Below are 17,385 nucleotides of genomic sequence, written 5' to 3'. Positions count from 1 at the left end.
CATTTTCTCTCCAATGGTTAGCACAGTGCCAGAATGGATTGTCGTAGACTAACCAGGTTAATGTCACACTCTGGCTTATATCTCAACTTCTTCCAACATCATTCCCCAATAGTCCTTCCATGAACCTTTCACTTAAGCAGCCCAGATATATTTATTTTCCATCTTTAAAACCTACTCTGCTTCCTTGGAGAAATGCCCTCCCCAATACTTTTTTCCCAGCTTTGACTAATCAAAGCTGAGCTATGTATCACACATTTATTTGGTGTTGACTCTGGCAGAGATGAATTTCTTTCACTGTCAAGTGCTTTAAATTTTGCAAGCACAGTGAAACCACAACCAAGCCTAAGACAATCTAAACCTGGGGAAGTAGAGTAGGATCAACAGGATCCACTTTAGAAAATCAAGGCAATGCCAGGCAGCCAGTCCTGTACCTGAGGAAACTTGATCTGTGTGTCATAGCTTCCTTCCTTCTCAATTAGTCATGCATTAAACTAATATTTATGGAGCACTCTCCTAGGTATTGGGAATATATTGGTGGATAAAACAGTCATGCTTTCTGCCCTCAGAACTTACTCTCCCTGGTTAGAGACAAACATAATCCAAAGAACAGACCAATAAACATAATTGCCTGTGCAGTATACTGACAAGATGTAGTGATGGAGAACAAAGGTCGAAAGTGAGACTCTACTTAAATGGGGGTCAGGGAATTTAAATTGAGCATGAAGGATGAGAAGGTATGTGCCATAGGGGACTTCGGGGAAGAGTATTTCAGGCAGAGGGACCATGTCCAACTATTTCTAAGTTGAGGACAAAATACAGGAAGGGAAGTAAACTACCTCATAATCATTCAAGAGAACCACGTGTCATATTGATTTGCCAAAGAAAGAAAGAAAGAAAAACAAATCAGTTCTATTAGCCTATAACTGATTCTTGTATATATACATTTTGAATCTTAATCACTAGCAGGGTCTCAAACTGAACATAAAAATATATGCTTCAGGTGGGCAATGTGGCTCAGTGGCAGAATTCTTGCCTGCCATGCTGGAGACCCAGGTTTGATTCCCAGAGCCTGCCCATACCAAAAAAAAAAAAAAAAAAAAAAGGATATATGCTTCATGGCTCTGTGCCTTTGTACTTTTGATATCTTCTGCCTAGAGCTTATGTTTCCACTGTCCACCTACAGGAACCTCGCTTATTCTTAAAGACTCACTTGAAGTATCTTTTCTTTTTTATATATAACAGTTTTTTTTAATTGAGGTATACTTATAAAGCTCACCATTTTAAACCGTACACATCAGTGGTTTTAAGTATATTCATTGTGTTGTGCAATACCACCACCACCTCATTCCAGAACATTTCCATTACCCCCAAAAGAAATCCCATATCCATTAGCATTCACTCCCTATTCCCCGATCCCCTGGGCTATAGCAACCCCTACTCTAGATCTGTCTCTATGGATTTGCTTGGTCTGGACATTCCATGTAATTAGAATCATATACTATGTTGCCTTTTGCATCTGGCTCCTTTCACTTAGAATAATGTTTTAAAGATTCGTCCATATTGGGGTATATATCAGAATTTCATTCCTTCTTATGGCTGAATTATATTCATTATATGGATATACCGTATTCTGTTTACCCATTCCTCAGTTGATGAACATTCTGGACCCTGTTTGGTTATTGTGAAAAATGCTGTTATGAACACTTGTGTAAAAAGTGGGGGTTTTTTTGAGTGTTTTTATGTGAATGCATGTTTTCAATTCTCTTGTGTATATTCCTAGGAGTAGAATTGCTGGATCATATGGGTAATTCTATGTTTAGCTTTTTTGAGGAACTGCTGCACTGTTTTCCAAAGTGACTACACCATTTTACATTCCTACTAGCAAAGTATGAGAGTTCTGAGTCTCCCTAATCTTGCCAACACTTGTTATTGTCATTATTATTATTATTATTATTATTGTCAGACTTGTAAAATGATATCGTATAGTGGCTTTGATTTGCAGTTCTCTAATGACTGATGATGTTAGCATCTTTTCATGTGCTATTGGCCATTTATATATTTTTTGGAGAAATGTCTATTGAAATCTTTTTCCTTGTTTAAGAACCTTCATCAAATAAATGATTTGTAAACAGTTTTCCTATTCAGTGGGTTATCCTTTCACCTTCTTTATAGTGTTCTTTGATGCACACAATTTTAATTTTGAGGAAGTCCTATTTAACTTTTTTTTTCAGTTGCTTGTGCTTTTGGTGTCACATCTAAAGAAAACTGTACAATATCAAGGTCACACAGACTTTCACCTGTTTTGTTCAGAAGAGTTTTATAGTTTTAGCTCTTACATTTAGGTCTTTGGTCTATTTAATTTTTCATATGGTGTGAGATAGAGATCATCTTTGTTTTTTGCATGTGGATATCCAGATATCCCAGGACTACTTGTTGAAAAAGGTGTTCTTTCTCCATTGAGTGATCTTGGCATTCTTGACAAAAATCAGTTGACCATAAACGTGTGGGTCTACTTCTGGATTCTCAATTCTACTCTGCTGATGTCTATGTCTATCCTTATGCCAAAACCACATTATCATATTTACTGCAGCTTTGTAGTAACTGTTGAAATCAGGAAGTAAGTGTAGGTCAATCGTGTTCTTTTTTTCAAGACTGTTTTGTCTAATCTGTGTCCTTTGCAGTTTCATATGAATTTTAGGATTAGCTTCTCTATTTTCAGAAAGAAAAAGTCAACTGGAATTTTGGTGGGGATTGTGTTGTGTTGAGTTTTAGATCAATTTGAGAAGTACTGATATTTCAAGCCCTCTGATCCATAAACACAGGATGTCTTTCCAATTATTTAGATCTTCTTTAATTTCTTTCCACAATACTTTGTAGTTTTCAGTGTATACATCTTGCACTTCTTTGGTTAAATTTACTCCTAAATGTTTGTTCTTTTTGATGCTATCATAAATGGGATTTTCCCCTAATTTCACTTTCAAATTAAACATCTTCTTTTTTGAGAAATGTACCCTGACCCTCACATCCCCCAACAGGCAACTGATAACTCTCCACTCAGTGTTTCTTTCTACCTAGCATATACCTGTATTATAATACCTACCACAATAAAACAAATGGCACAAATCTGTGTAAATGTCAATTTCCCATATTTTGGGCAGAAACCATGCTCTGTTCACGTTTATCCACAAGACATACCTCAAAGCCGATTATACAGTAGGAGTTCAATAGATTTTTAATAAACAGGGAAAGATATATTTGCCACCATTAAGGCTGTAAATAGTACTTTGTAGACCAGTTAGGAATGCTAGGAAGAGGCAGAAGTAGAGAATGAGACAGAGATGGATGTGGGATCAGAGGCTGGAGCTGGAACTTTACTCCTCACAATAAAGAATCGTGGCATGAGGATGATTTTGCTAAACAGTGTTTGAAGAAAACTAATACTGCAATGCTAAGCAATTTGGATTGGGCAGATGAAAGCTTAGAGTTCCCACCAGGAACTTGCTCAATCAAATATGGTTGTGGAGAGATGAGTCTGCTATAGGTTAGCATATGTGGAATTGGGAAAACAGAAAGAATTTGAGAAGTGTTAAGAATTTGTAATTCAGGTGGGCCATAGTGGCTCAGCAGGCAAGAATGCTCGCCTGCCATGGCAGAGGTCCCGGGTTCGATTCCCAGTGCCTGCCCATGTTTAAAAAAAAAAAAAGAAAAGAATTCATAATTCATGGAACTTGGTGGATGATTTGAATTGAGAATAAGAAAGGAAAAAAATCAGTAGTGATGGTGTCTCAACTCTGAAAGGCCAGACATGGAGAGAAAATAGCAAAGTCTAGAGAGGAAATTGATGTGAAGGGAAAGATGATGATTTTGATATCTTCTTGGTAATCTTAATGAGAGGTTCAGCTTCACCCAGAAGTACCCTCCACACCGGTCATCCTGGGAAATGGAGCTACAGGCCTTCCCTTTGCTAAATCAATCCTGGCCTTTTAATATCAGCTATGCATACCTCTTCCCTTATTTTCCAAAAATTCATGACTCATCCTAACTCCTCCAAAGAGTATTTCAAATGGAGGGAATTGTTCTCTTTATTTTCTTAACATGTATGAGTTCTGTCCAGCCTGACAGTATAAATTTCTTGAGCAAATCAGATTTTACACTCTGTACACTGACGCTGTGTAAGATTGACTACACAATGTGCTTACTAGTCTGCTGTACATATCCAGGGTAGTGTTTTGGGTTCAGAAAAAATATGCAAATTTCTTCAGCAGAGTGTGCACATCTCATTTTGTCTTTACTCTGTTGTTAAATCAGCATAATATTTATTATAGGAAACAAAAAAGGGTAAAAGAGTTCACATTTTTGTTCTTTTATTCAATGACTTGTGTATACTATCTAAGATGTATAAGATTCCATTTCTAAAGTGAAAATAATAGAGCATAACTTGAAGAGCTGTGAGGATTATGTGAAATTATATATGTACAAAGTCTGTAGCAAATAGATGCTCGATATATATTAGTTCACCTTCCTTTCCTTTCTTTTCAATATGCAGCATGCTTTCCACACTTGAACTTCAGGAAAAAAAGGGACTCAGGCAAAATGAACTGTTATCTTGGAATAGGAGACCAGAAAGCTTGGGAGTTGGGGGCTGGGACAGGAGCAGCTTCATTTCCAACAATCTCAACTGGGTTACTTACATAAGAATGTCAAATGGGTGGGCCATGGTGACTTAGTGGCAGAGTACTCGCCTGCCATGCTGGAGACCCGGGTTCTATTCCCGTGCAAAAAACAAAAACAAAAACAAAAAAAATGTCAAGTGCATCTGCATTCTGAATCCCATCAGTAAAAACTTCAGAGGGAGTTATGCTCCCTCTGAAATAAATATGTGATTGTGGACAATAAAGTTTGTGTTTTGGCCCAATTTCTAATATATTTTATCAGGGCTATACATTTTTTATTTTTTTGAGATCATAAATTCATTAAACCTCAAGATGAAAATAATCCCAAAAAACTACTTTTTAGTTAGAAAGAAACAAATATTTGCCTTCTGACTGTACATAAACAGTCTGGGGTATTCAGAAAGACTTTGGATGGGGCTTCTTTCCTTAGAGAGCACACAATCTAGTTGGAAAGATAGATAATGTATAATGCCAAGGACTCAGAAACACTGTAATTGAGCATTAAAGTTTGTGATACAGACTCTAAGCGTACGGAAATCCTAAACAGAGGTTGAACACTGAGTCGGATTAATGTATGTCAGATTACCTAAGAGAGAAGGCATCTCAGGCAAGGGAGGGTGATGTGAGCAATTACACAGGACACTGATATGGGCCTGGAAATTCTGCAAGATGAGGAGACTTAAAACTTCCTGACCTGGGAGAGGTATTAGGATTGGAGCATTATGTGGAAAGAATATGAGGGTAGAACCAAATTACATGGACTTTACCATTTTTTTAACTTCCAAATCCAAGCTGTCTTTTTTAGAGGAAGTACAATGAGAAAGCCTGGAAGGAACAGATGTTGTTATGCACACGTTGAGGGAAAGCCCAGGTGTAATCAATGTCCAAGTGTAGTGGGAAATGAGAGATTTTTACAGTTTTGAGAGTTAGATGGGTTCTTGAAGCCATCTCCTGTTGAGACAGGATAAGGTGTAAGTCATCCTAAAATCATTTTAGAAGTTACATTTTAGCATTTCTAGAAATAGAGACTATAATTTCCTCGGTAGTTTTCCAATTCAGAAGCAATCTTCACATCACAGAGTCTTTCCTATAATGAACTCAAGTGTCATTCATTGCAACCTAAGCTCTGTGCATTTGTTGCTGTCCTAGCGGAAACCAGGTGATTGCTCACCATCAGTTCCACTAGTTGCTCCAAGGCTGGACTGCTGCATTCGGTTGCACCCTTAATTTATTTTTCTACTTGTTTAACATTGTACAATCTCAAGCTGGATCTGCTGAATGACTTAACCAGAAAATTTAAATGATTTTCGTCTGTGCTTAGTGAGACTATTGCTTCTCCTTTAAGTCAAGATTCTTCAACTTGACTTGCAATAGATAATTTTAGATGGCTTAATTTCCCCTACTTTCCCTTGTCACTAATATCTTTTCTTTATTGCTTCTTAGAATCCTGGTTTCTCTGAATAACCTGCCTTAGAAATGCCATTTCCTCTTGGTCCAGCCAACCACGTGGAAGGAGCAGTCATAGAGTTGAATATGTTCAAATTCCCAACTCCACTTCTTAACATACTCTCTCTGATTTGGTTTCCTTACCTACAAAAGTATGATAATAAAAGTACCTATCTTTCATGTTTGCTGTTTGGAAATTATAAAAAGTACTCCAACTGGATCTGGTATATAGTACATGCTTAACTATTACTATTTAAAGACTCATCCCATCATATGTTAGGTATATGAGAGCCATTCTAAGCCTGTGTTCTCAGCTGATAATAAGACCTGTCTTAAAGGTTGGTATAGAAATAAAATATGTTAGACTCCTGACATATCACAGTGCTCAGAGAATGAAATTATTACTAATGGAAAAAAATGTGGTACTCACAAAGACTTGTCTACCCTTATAATGTAATAAAGTAAATGACTCAGATTGTAGGTTCAAAAGCCTGCTTAAGTACAGGTATTTCTCATCTCCCTCTGAAGCCTTCTCTAATTCCATAATATGTCTAATAGAGTTTCTAGAATTGTCATTAATTACACTGATGGCTTTGTATCAGTGACTACTGCTTTGTTTGGAAAAAGGTAAAAAATAAAATAATATTCCTCAGATAGCCACAGATTATTGTAGCTGGTCCCCTTAATATTAAAAAGTTTTGTTGGATTTGGTGAGAATGAAAAGAAAACAGAAAAGAAAGACAAAAGAAATATTTTGAATAAAAGTGCTAAATGAAGGACTGGTTGAACAGCGTTTCAAAATGCTTTCTGGAACCTTGAGAGGGCATGAGATTTTGTAGGTTTGTCCAGAGTGATGCCCCAATAAGTCCCAGAGTGATCTGAACAGTGAATAAAAAAGTATTTGTAAGGCCCCTTGGGGGAATGGCGAGAAAGGGGGAAAACTCAACTTCCCCAAGTGGAGAATTCTTGATATTCTCACAAGCAGTAGGGACAGCCAAAGCAATAGGCAGAGCCCTCAATCTGGGGGGTTGTTCACATGAAACTTAACCCCACAAAGGATAGGCTAAGCCTACTTAAAAATAGGCCAAAGAGTCACCCCCAGAGAACCTCTTTTGTTGCTCTGATGTGGCCTCTCTCTCTCTCAGCCAACACAACCAGCAAACTCACTGTCATCCCCCTCTCTATGTGGGACATGACTCCTAGGGGTGTAAACCTTCTTGGGAACATGGGACAGAAATCCTAGAATGAGCTGGAACTCAGCATCAAGGGATTGAGAAAAACCTTCTCAACCAAAAGGGGGAAGAGCAAAATGAAACAAAATAAAGTGTTAATGGCTGGAGGTTATTCTTATGCATAGTATAGATACCACGTCTTTAGTTAAGGTGTAATGAGAGGCTGGAGGGAAGTGCCTAAAAATGTAGAGCTATTTCAGTAGCCATGTTTCTTAAAGATTATTGTATAATGATACAGCTTTCGCAATGTGACTCTGTGATTGTGAAAACTTTGTGACTGATGCTCCTTTTACCTACCTTATCGACAGATGAGTAAAACATACGGATTAAAAATAAATAATAGGGGAACAAATTTTAAAATAAATGTAGTAGATTGAAGTGCTAGTGATCAATGAAAGGGAGGGGTCAGGGGTATGGTATGTATGAATTTTTTTCTGTTTTTGTTTTATTTCTTTTTCTGAATTGATGCAAATGTTCTAAGAAATGATCATGATGATGAATATACAACTATGTGGTGATATTGTGAGTTACTGATTATATATCAAGAATGGAATGATCACATGGTAAGAACATATATCAAGAATGGAATGATCACATGGTAAGAACATTTGTGTTTGTACGTTGTTATGTTAAAAAACAACAAAAAATGCTTTCAAATACAAATTTACTGGGAAAACTTAAGTACAACCGTGAGTAAGTAGAGGCTGTGACAGTAGAGGAGAGGGCTCAGATGTGGCTGTTAGAATCCTGTAAGACATTTGCAAAAGTATGGGAGGGACCAACAGCCTTTTACAATGTGACTGTGAAAACCTCGTGTCTGATGCTCTTTTTATCTAAGATAAGTGCAGATGTATAAAAAATATTATAAAAATAAATATATAATGGGGGGACAAAGGGTAAAATAAGTTGGGTAGATGGAAATACTAGTAGTCAATGAGAGGGAGGAGTAAGAGGTGTGATATGTATGAATTTTTTCTTTTTCTGGTATGGATGGAAGTGTTCTAAAAAATGATCATGGCAATGAATACACAGCTATATGATTGTATTATGAGCCATTGATTGTACACAATGTATGGAATGTATGTGTGTGAAGATTTGTCAATAAAAATATTAAAAAATAATAATAAAATAAAACAAGGATCACCTTCCTTTCAGTTTGCAATAACACACACATCATTTCTGTCTAAGGCTTTATCAGAAGTACCTTCTTCTGAGATCCTTCAGAGGATCCCACATTTCTACCAATAGTCTCTTCAAAGTATTCTACACCTTCCCTATCAAGCTTCTCACAACTCTTCAGAATCTTGCCCCTATCCACTTAAAAAGCTGTTCCAACATGTTTAGTATTTGTAGTAGCACCCCACTTCTCTGGTACAAAAATCTATGTTAGTTGGTAAGTTGCTGGAATGTGATACCCCAGAACTGGAATGGCTTTTTAAAAAGGGAAATTTGATAAGCTGCAAGTTTACAGTTCTAAGAAAGTGATAGTGTCCAAATTAAGGCACCAACAGGAGGTTATCTTCACTTAAGAGAGGCCGATGGGTCAGGAACACCTCTGTCAGCTGGGAAGTCACATGGCTGGCATCTGCTGGTCCCTTGCTCCTGGGCTCCATTGCTTTCAGCCTTTGTTCCTGTAGGGGTTCCTCACTTTACTTCTCCAAGACTGGCTTTCATCTCTTGGCTTCCCTTGGCTCTCTACAGGTTCTGGCCTGCTTAACATCTCATGATGATGTCTGCTGGGCTCCAAGCATCTCCAAACAACCGTGTCTCTGTTCTCCACATGTCCACATCTGTGTCAGCTGGGAAGTTTCTGTCAGCTCTAAGGCTTCTGTCATTTCTGAGTCTCTCCAAAATGTTTCCTCTTTAAAAGGATTCCAATAAACTGATCAAGACCCACCTGGAATGGGTGGAGACACATCTCCAGGGAAACCATATAATCAAAGCTTACCATCCACCTTTGGATGAGTCACATCTCCATGGAAGCAATAAAAAAAGATCCCTCCCCACCATACTGAATGAGGATTAAAGAACTTGGCTTTTCTGGGCGTACACAATAGCTTCAGGCTGGCACATAAGGTTAATTCCAATTCACAAATGAGAATCTGATGCACAGGAAGGCCAAGGAGCCTGATCATGTCCTCCCAGTTTGTATGTTCACACAATTAATAAATGGTTCTACCATTTACTATCCAGAGGGTTTTAACTGCAGAGTTCCCTACATCACCACAGATTTAAACTACCTTTGGGAATGTGGCTTTATGCTTTCAGAGTTCTATTAAAATAACTCCAGCCCCCCGTAAATTAAGCCATCATGCTGGGAACACATTTAGCATATAACTTTCTCTGGTGGGTTGTTATAGGAAAATAACCTATAGGAACTTTAGGACCCTAAAGTGACACCAAACAGACAAAGACCAGCCTGCATAATGAATCTTCACAAATTGTATTGATGACATGTTATCAACATTTAAGAGATGAGGTGAAGACATCTCCTCAGAAGAATAGTATAAAAATGACCCAATAAATGCAAAAGAGTATATTTTGTCATGCAAACATAGATTGGCAGTTTTATTAATAACTAGATGGCATTCTTTTTATAAAACCATATGTCACCATATATATAAATTTTACTATTTAGGCAAAATATGATAAGAAGTATACAATATTCTGTTCATTTACGTAAATTTAAATAATTTAAGCAAATTTAGAAGGGTCACCATCATGATCTGGCCTCATAGGCAGAATTCATAACGTGGAGATAAGAGTGACCGGGCCTTGGAAAAAGGTGGCTGGGACGCCTGGGCCACCACTATCCTTTGCCTTAATGCAAATTTAAAAAATACTTCTCTCCTGTGTGCACCAATTACAAAAAAGATACTTCCTCTGAGTGCATGAAGTCCCAGGCAGAACAAAGGATTGTCAAGGGTCTTGGACTAGCTTTCAGCCCTTGCTACCTTCCTCATCTGAATGATTTTATGCGCTGTACAAAAGGAATAGCTGTAAGCACTGTACCCCAATTTCTTCTTGAGACCTCCAGAGGATCCCTTAGGCATAAGCCAAACACCTTGGTTGTTTCATGCCAAAAGTGAACCATGTTGGAGTTACCCAAGGCAGCTGAAGTTTCCCGCTTCCCTCATCTTCTGATTAATGGGCTCAAACCATACTTTTTGGCACACCCAGTAAGAACACTACAAGCAGTCCAACTCCAACAACTCTCCACAGTGAACCTGTGCATGGCCATTAAGGACATTAAGGAAACTTTCCCTTTCTTTGGACCTCATAGGTCCCAATATTTTATATAAGCTCCTTCTAATTTCAAGGGTTCCTTTCTAAATGAAGCATATATATATTACAGACAAACTTTGTATGATTGCAGTATTACCCTATCCCTTATCAGTTTTCTCTATTTCTTTTTAATACAGACCTTAAGGAGATTATTACCAGAGAAAAACAACCTAACACTGAAGACTTCATCCCTTATCCTATCTTATTCTTGTGAGCCTTTTCATCTTTTGATATTCAGTTCATGCATTGGCCCTTGGTCTTGCTCCATGTCCATCATCAATAGATCATATAACAACACTATGTAACACTAATATCTGGACCGACTCATCCAACTCATCTTCTGGTTAATATCATTCCAAGTCAACAAGGGAATGTTCTATCTTATATTCATGAAGTTTGAGCTGTATGGCCCCATACTTGTGATCAAAGCAGTAGGACCTATTGCTAAATTATTTAGGTCACAATAACTTCTTCTATGCTCTATGGAACAGTAGTGTAAAGTCTCAACCAAGTACTCATCCATATTTTTACATATATAGAAAGCCCACGCTTGAGGGCGGGGGTGGGGAGTCTTTTCCTAGAAGTTCTTCTGTAGTAACCGTTTTGAGAAATGGGTTGGCCACATCTGAGGGCAAACACATACTATTAAGAGCCAAGATTTTTATTCTCATGGGAGATGTTAACAATGGGACAATCTAGATGCAGTTATATGGATATCTGGGAACTCTGCACTATCTTTGCAATTTTTCTGTAAATCTAGGACTATCATAAAATAAAGTTCATTTTTGAAAAATAATAATTAGGAATAGATTTGCATACAAATATATACTTGAATCAAAATTTCTATAGAGATGTAAATTAGAACACCAAGTAAACACCCAGGTGAAGATTACTTTAGTTTGCTGGAGGTTGCCATGTTTCGGCAATACATCATTGGTAATAAAGCATAATCATGTTTATTCCACACAGCTGTGTTGAAATCCAGGTTCTGCCACTTACTGGTTGTATAACCTTGAGCATGTTACTTAATCACTTTGAATTTCAGTGCCTTCATTTATTACCTGTGGTTAATAAAACTAATAGGAAAAAGGCACTGAAGCAAAAAAGCTGAAATCAATGAAACCTGGAAGAGAAAAGAAAGACCAGCAGACACTGCTATGTGCCTTGCCATGTGGCAGAGGAGCTAAGAATTGCCGGCAGCCAGTATTTGGGAAGAAAGCATCACCTTGATGATATTTGATTTGGACATTTTCCCAGACTCTAACCATCGCAAAAGGCATCTTTTCTCTTTGGACATACTCTTACCTGGCACTACTGCTCACCATGTTCATTCTCATGGATTATGTCCACTACAAGCCAGTTATCATCTTACAGGGGATCAGCTTCATGGTGACTGAGGTGCTGCTCATATTTGGTTAAGGATTAAAAGCCATGCAGTTGCTGCAGTTCTTCCAAGGCTTGATCTCCACCACTGAGGTGGACCACTATGCCTCCTTATACAGCCTGGTCAGGCTGGAGCATTACTATAGAGTTAACAACTTCTGTAGGAACGTGACACTGGTGGCCTTCACACTGGCCCAGCTCCTGGTACCCTGGCCAACCTGTTGTACTTTTACCTCAACTTCATATTCTTGGCCTCTGTCTCTGTGGCCTTCCTTTTCTCATGTTTTCTACCAATGCACAAGAAGAGCATATTCTTTCATGCAAAACCCAAAAAGGTAGCTCCTCAAAAGCCATCAGGAAAAAATGTTGTCTTGGATGAGCCCTGTTAGAATCAACAACCAGACCAGCAAGAGTTTCAGGATATCTGGATGACAGCCAATTAAACAGCACAAAGTCAAAAAAAAAAAAATGTGGCTTTGAGAGAACTTACACAGTGGTCCCAAGATTTTAAGAAGTACTACTCCTCAAAGCATCCTTTTTACCGGTCCCTCTGGTGGGCTTTTTCCATGGCAGTTTGAACCATGATCCGAACTATGTTCAAACACTGTTGGATTACAAGGCAGTGTCGCAAAATTCTGCAATATATAATGGAACCATAGAAGTCCTTGCAACCTCTGGAGGGGTCATGGAAGCTTTCACAGAAGGCTAAGTGAAAGTCAACTGGGATCTTTTGGGAGAGTTGGTCTTGGGGCTCTTAGCAGCAGATGTGTGTTCTCTATTTCTCATGCATTACCCAACTAGTACTTGGGTGCACTATGCTAATCTTTTGATAGTCCAGTCAAGTTGTATGCTTCTTATAACCATAGCAGTATTTCAGATTGTGGTGAATCTCAGCATGGAATGTTATGCCCTGGTATTCGCAATCAGCCCTTCATTGCCTTGGTGATCCAAAATCTCATAACCATGACCATGGATGACAATCAAGGCCTGTGGCTTCTGGTCAGTTTTCTGTTTTTTATTAATGGAATTTATTTCTCAGTCATTGCTGGAATTTTCCTGAGATGAATTTACATAATCTATTCTGCCAAATGCAAAAAAAGAGAATGTAGTTCTCCTACTGATCATAATCCAAATTAATTGGTTAACCCAATGCCTGATATGCACATTGTAACATGGCTTTAGCCAAGTTTCACTGAACATGGTCTCAGAGGATGGGTGACTCTGATTGAAAATATATGGTGCTATGTTTATGTACTTGGGTATTTTAATGTTTTATGCTAGATTAAGATACTATGAAATCTGAACCATTATAAACCTCATCAAAACCACATCAAAGCTTCAGCTATTCACTTTGGGGGCTGTGTATAACCAGCCCCCAAAGTGAACAAATTGAAAGAAGCCATCTACATGGTCTCAGCGAGCCCCTGAGACCAAATACTGTTTTAACACTTTCATGTCTACTCCAAAACAGCATGGAAATCAGAAAAGTGGGATCATTCAAGAGTAGAAGTGTGAAATGTCCTAAAATGAAATATTTATATAGCAGCCTTCTGTGTCCTACATCATAAAACTATGATTAGTTTTGATTTGGATAGTATATTGTGATCAGTATCTGATAACTGTAATTACTGTACTAACATCCAGTGGATGGTGGAATGGGTAAAAATATTTAATGCCCACAAACTGAAGCAAAAATATCAGAGAAAAATTTTTAATTAAACTTTACCATGCCCCTGCATGGAAAGACGTCAGTTCCTCTCAAATTAATTTTTATTGCATTTTGTGACAACCACCTGTATCCTGTGAACTTTTTTTTTTTAATAAATATGTTTTTACTTTCATACACACAAAAAAACTAATAAGATACTTACTATGTAAGGGTAATTCTAAAGCTCAATTGGGGCAATATATTAAGGCACTTACTACAGTGCCTGGTGTATGATAATTGCTCAATAAATACTGGTTGCTATTATTACACAGCATATTACTACTATTAATTAAACAACTTAAAACCCCAAAGTATCCTGTGGGCAAGGGCAAAGCATTTTTGGCAGGATCCCAGGTTGGAAGCAACCTCCTATCCAGTTGATGAATCTATTCCCAATCATCCAGCATTCCCCACATTATCCAGACCATAGCTGGCCAGTGCCCTACAAAAACCCTGATCCAAACCTACATACCTGCACTGGCAGCCAGAATTCACCCTAATGTGCTCACTCCCAAAAACGAATGCTTTTTACATTTTCCCCAGGAAATATGAACTTCATTGAGCAATTTGTTTTGTTGAGTCTCTGCTGATAGAATGGCTGGTTATTTGAAACAGTGCCAGCATTTGCAAAGCAACAAAGGAAGCAAGCAAGTTTGGGATGTGGTCCACATGTCATGGGCACACCAAACACAAAGTCCTGCCGTGTTCCTGTCCCAAGATAGTTAACATTTTCATGACTTCCCCTCAGACCTGGAAGCAACACAGGAAGCTGAGTCACACAATAAAATATCTTGGCTGGCAAAAGTGTTCCTGCAAATCAAGTTATGTTCTTAAAATCTGGGGTGGTTTCCTCTAACTTCCATTCTTCTCCCACTCATGAACATCATTTTATTGAGTTAATTTTCTATATAGACATTCTAGCCCAATTCCTTCCACAGGAAACAGCTTGCTTCAAAGGCTAAAACATTCTTTTAATGTGTTGTTTCTGTCTGGAATTTAACAAAACAAAGTGGTTCTTAGAAAGCAACTTTCATTACAGTATTATTTTACTTTGAAATACAAGTTTTCAGATTAACTGTCTTATCCTTTCTATATATCCCAATCCACCTCTCTCACTCAAAACATACTCATCAAAATTTTCCTTAGCAACAGATATGCCCCAGATCTGGCCCTCATTTTCTCTCTCGTCATGTTTTTCACCCATTAATAACTATTTCTTGTGGCATATCCAGAAGGTCATTGGACTAGGTTGATATGCTGGGCAAACCACGTTTAACCATAGAGAAAAAGAAACCACAGTTGGTCATCAGCATGACTCACCCCAGGCTTCTATCACCACACCCAAACCACTCATACTGCAAATACTTTTGTTAGAGTTAACCCAGAAAACCAAGCTGTCATGCAGAGCGAGCTTTCGTGTCTCAAAGAAATCTGTCACCTCTCTTTGATGCTTACAATAATTTTAATCCTTCTTGTTGCACATCACATTACTTATTTAATGGTGTTGGGTATTTTGTTGTTGCTCCTGTGTTTTCCCTGCATTTCTGCTCCGTTTCCTGCTCAGATTTTCATAGGAAAACAATTTTGCCATTTCTGAGATGTGCTTCAATTGCCTGTGAGCCCACTGCAAGTACAGAGTTCCTTTTGCCAAGAGAAAGTATCCCTTTGGTTATAATATTCAAAGTCATTTTAGGCACTTGTATAAACCCTATTTTAAAAAGATTCAATATTTTAAAAAGATGCAGTACTTTCTGCAGAGGATAGAGTTAAGAGCATGCACCAAGGATCATTTAGAGTGTCTGTCATCCCATTTCAGTTCCTCCTTCTCTTACAAATGACCCTGATACACACGAATAGAATTCCAGAGCCCCACTTAGCTTTACTGTTCTTCCCTCTTTGATTGGACCCAAGGTAGATCTCATCTGAACCGATTCAAACAGGATGCTTTCCTCATTTGGGAGATAGAGACTGGGTTAAAAACAAAACAAAACAAAACAAAACAAAAAAAAACAGAATAGAGACAAAGAGAGAAACTTTCTAGGTGGACAGAACTGTGACATGGAGCAGATAAACCTATCGGAAAGGACACCCCAGCAAGCTGCAGAGAAAGAACAAAGCAGTCTGTCAAGGAAGCAGAGAGGAAGATGGAGATTAAAGGACTGCTGGGTTTCTTACAGCCTTCCACCTAGAAGTTTCAGTCTCTAGCGAAACCCAGTTGTTCTGGAAGGTGCCCTGTATCCTTAAAACGAATCTCCCTTCCTATTTTGTTTAAACAAGTATAAGCTGTTTCTCTTCTATTATTTACCACCAAGAGTCTCAACAAATCCAGACCATAACCAGAAAATGCATAGAGTATGCAGATGCTTTAGGGTATAGTTCCCAGTAAATAAAACTTTTTTCCTGTGGCCCTCAGTAAGGAATACAATTTACATTGCAACCAGTATATATAAATACTAATTATTTTCTATAAGTAGAACCTACGTTTACTTATGATCAAATAATAGCATAATAAATAATATGAAATGTGTTTTATTAATATGTAAACACAAACTAGAAACAAATCCAAAACAAGCAATAAAAATTAGCAAAGATTTTATGTAATGTCACAGCTGTGCTTGCCTGTTATCATTTATTCCAGTTTGGAACACATACAAATAACGCTACTTGCATTTCTGGTGCACTGTTGAGCCTGGTTTTTCCCTTTGCTTTCAATTAGTTCAGCATTGAAAACTCTGGTTCACACACATAGATCCTTGAAAATGATAATATAGCAGTACCTCCTGATATTTTATCTTCTATTCTGTTCTATTTTATTCTATTCTCTTTTTCACACCTCTGCTGGCAACCAACTAAATTAATTTTATAGTCTACTAACTGGTTGTGACCCACAGGTTGAAAACCAATGGGCCAGAATATATTATTAAATTGCTTACTATTACTAACAGTCGTGAGAAAGCAAATGCATTGCAGATAACTACAGCATCATCCCTGCTTAAGCCAGGTTACCTCTCCTTATTAAAGCTCTCAACAAGAGATCCCATTCCTCTCAATATAGGTATACCTTTTAATTCTCTTTATTGAAAAGGCATCCCCATAAAGTCCGTGGAGCTACCGTTCAAACCCATTCCTCCTTATTTGGTTCTCATAAGATAAAAAAAAAAAAAGTTGTCATAAACCTTCCCTTTGCCTGGATCCATCCATCGCCCAGATTTACCCATCCTTCTCCACAACACGTCAACCAGGCTGGTCTCAATGGCACACACCCAAGCCACGCTTCTTTCTCCTTTTCTGAAGTTTTCCATGTTGCTTGTTTCCCTGGAGAGTTTCGTTCTCTCTATGCTTTTCTAAATGATGCACATATTTAAGGTCCAGTATGAACCCACCCACCTCGCTTTGTGCCACTCTGCCCCGCAATTTTCTCTTCCTTTTCTGAATGCCTGTATCCTGGAAACATTTCTCCTATGCATTTATTGGCATAGAAAAGTGTTCAGGAGCCTCTGTTAGGTAAGAATGCATTTGTGAAAAAAGCATCTACGTTACAGAGTTACAGGTAAAGATAAAGCTATAGACATAACTATTATCAAGAGATTAACTGTATTGGGATTTGAGGTAATTCTATTTTAGTTTTATTTTCCCAGTCTATGTTTTCTCAATTATT

The 17,385-nt window shown here is 38.0% G+C and overlaps 1 pseudogene; it reads left to right on the top strand.

The window, feature by feature from the left end:
- The first annotated feature begins 10,443 nt into the window (after positions 1 to 10,443).
- On the top strand, positions 10,444 to 13,201 carry LOC143665184 (thiamine transporter 2 pseudogene; annotated as a pseudogene).
- Positions 13,202 to 17,385: the final 4,184 nt, after the last annotated feature.

This window comes from Tamandua tetradactyla, chromosome 21 (genome assembly GCF_023851605.1).
Source record: "Tamandua tetradactyla isolate mTamTet1 chromosome 21, mTamTet1.pri, whole genome shotgun sequence".
NCBI classification, from domain to species: domain Eukaryota; kingdom Metazoa; phylum Chordata; class Mammalia; order Pilosa; family Myrmecophagidae; genus Tamandua; species Tamandua tetradactyla.
This window is presented reverse-complemented; position numbering and strand designations above follow the sequence as displayed.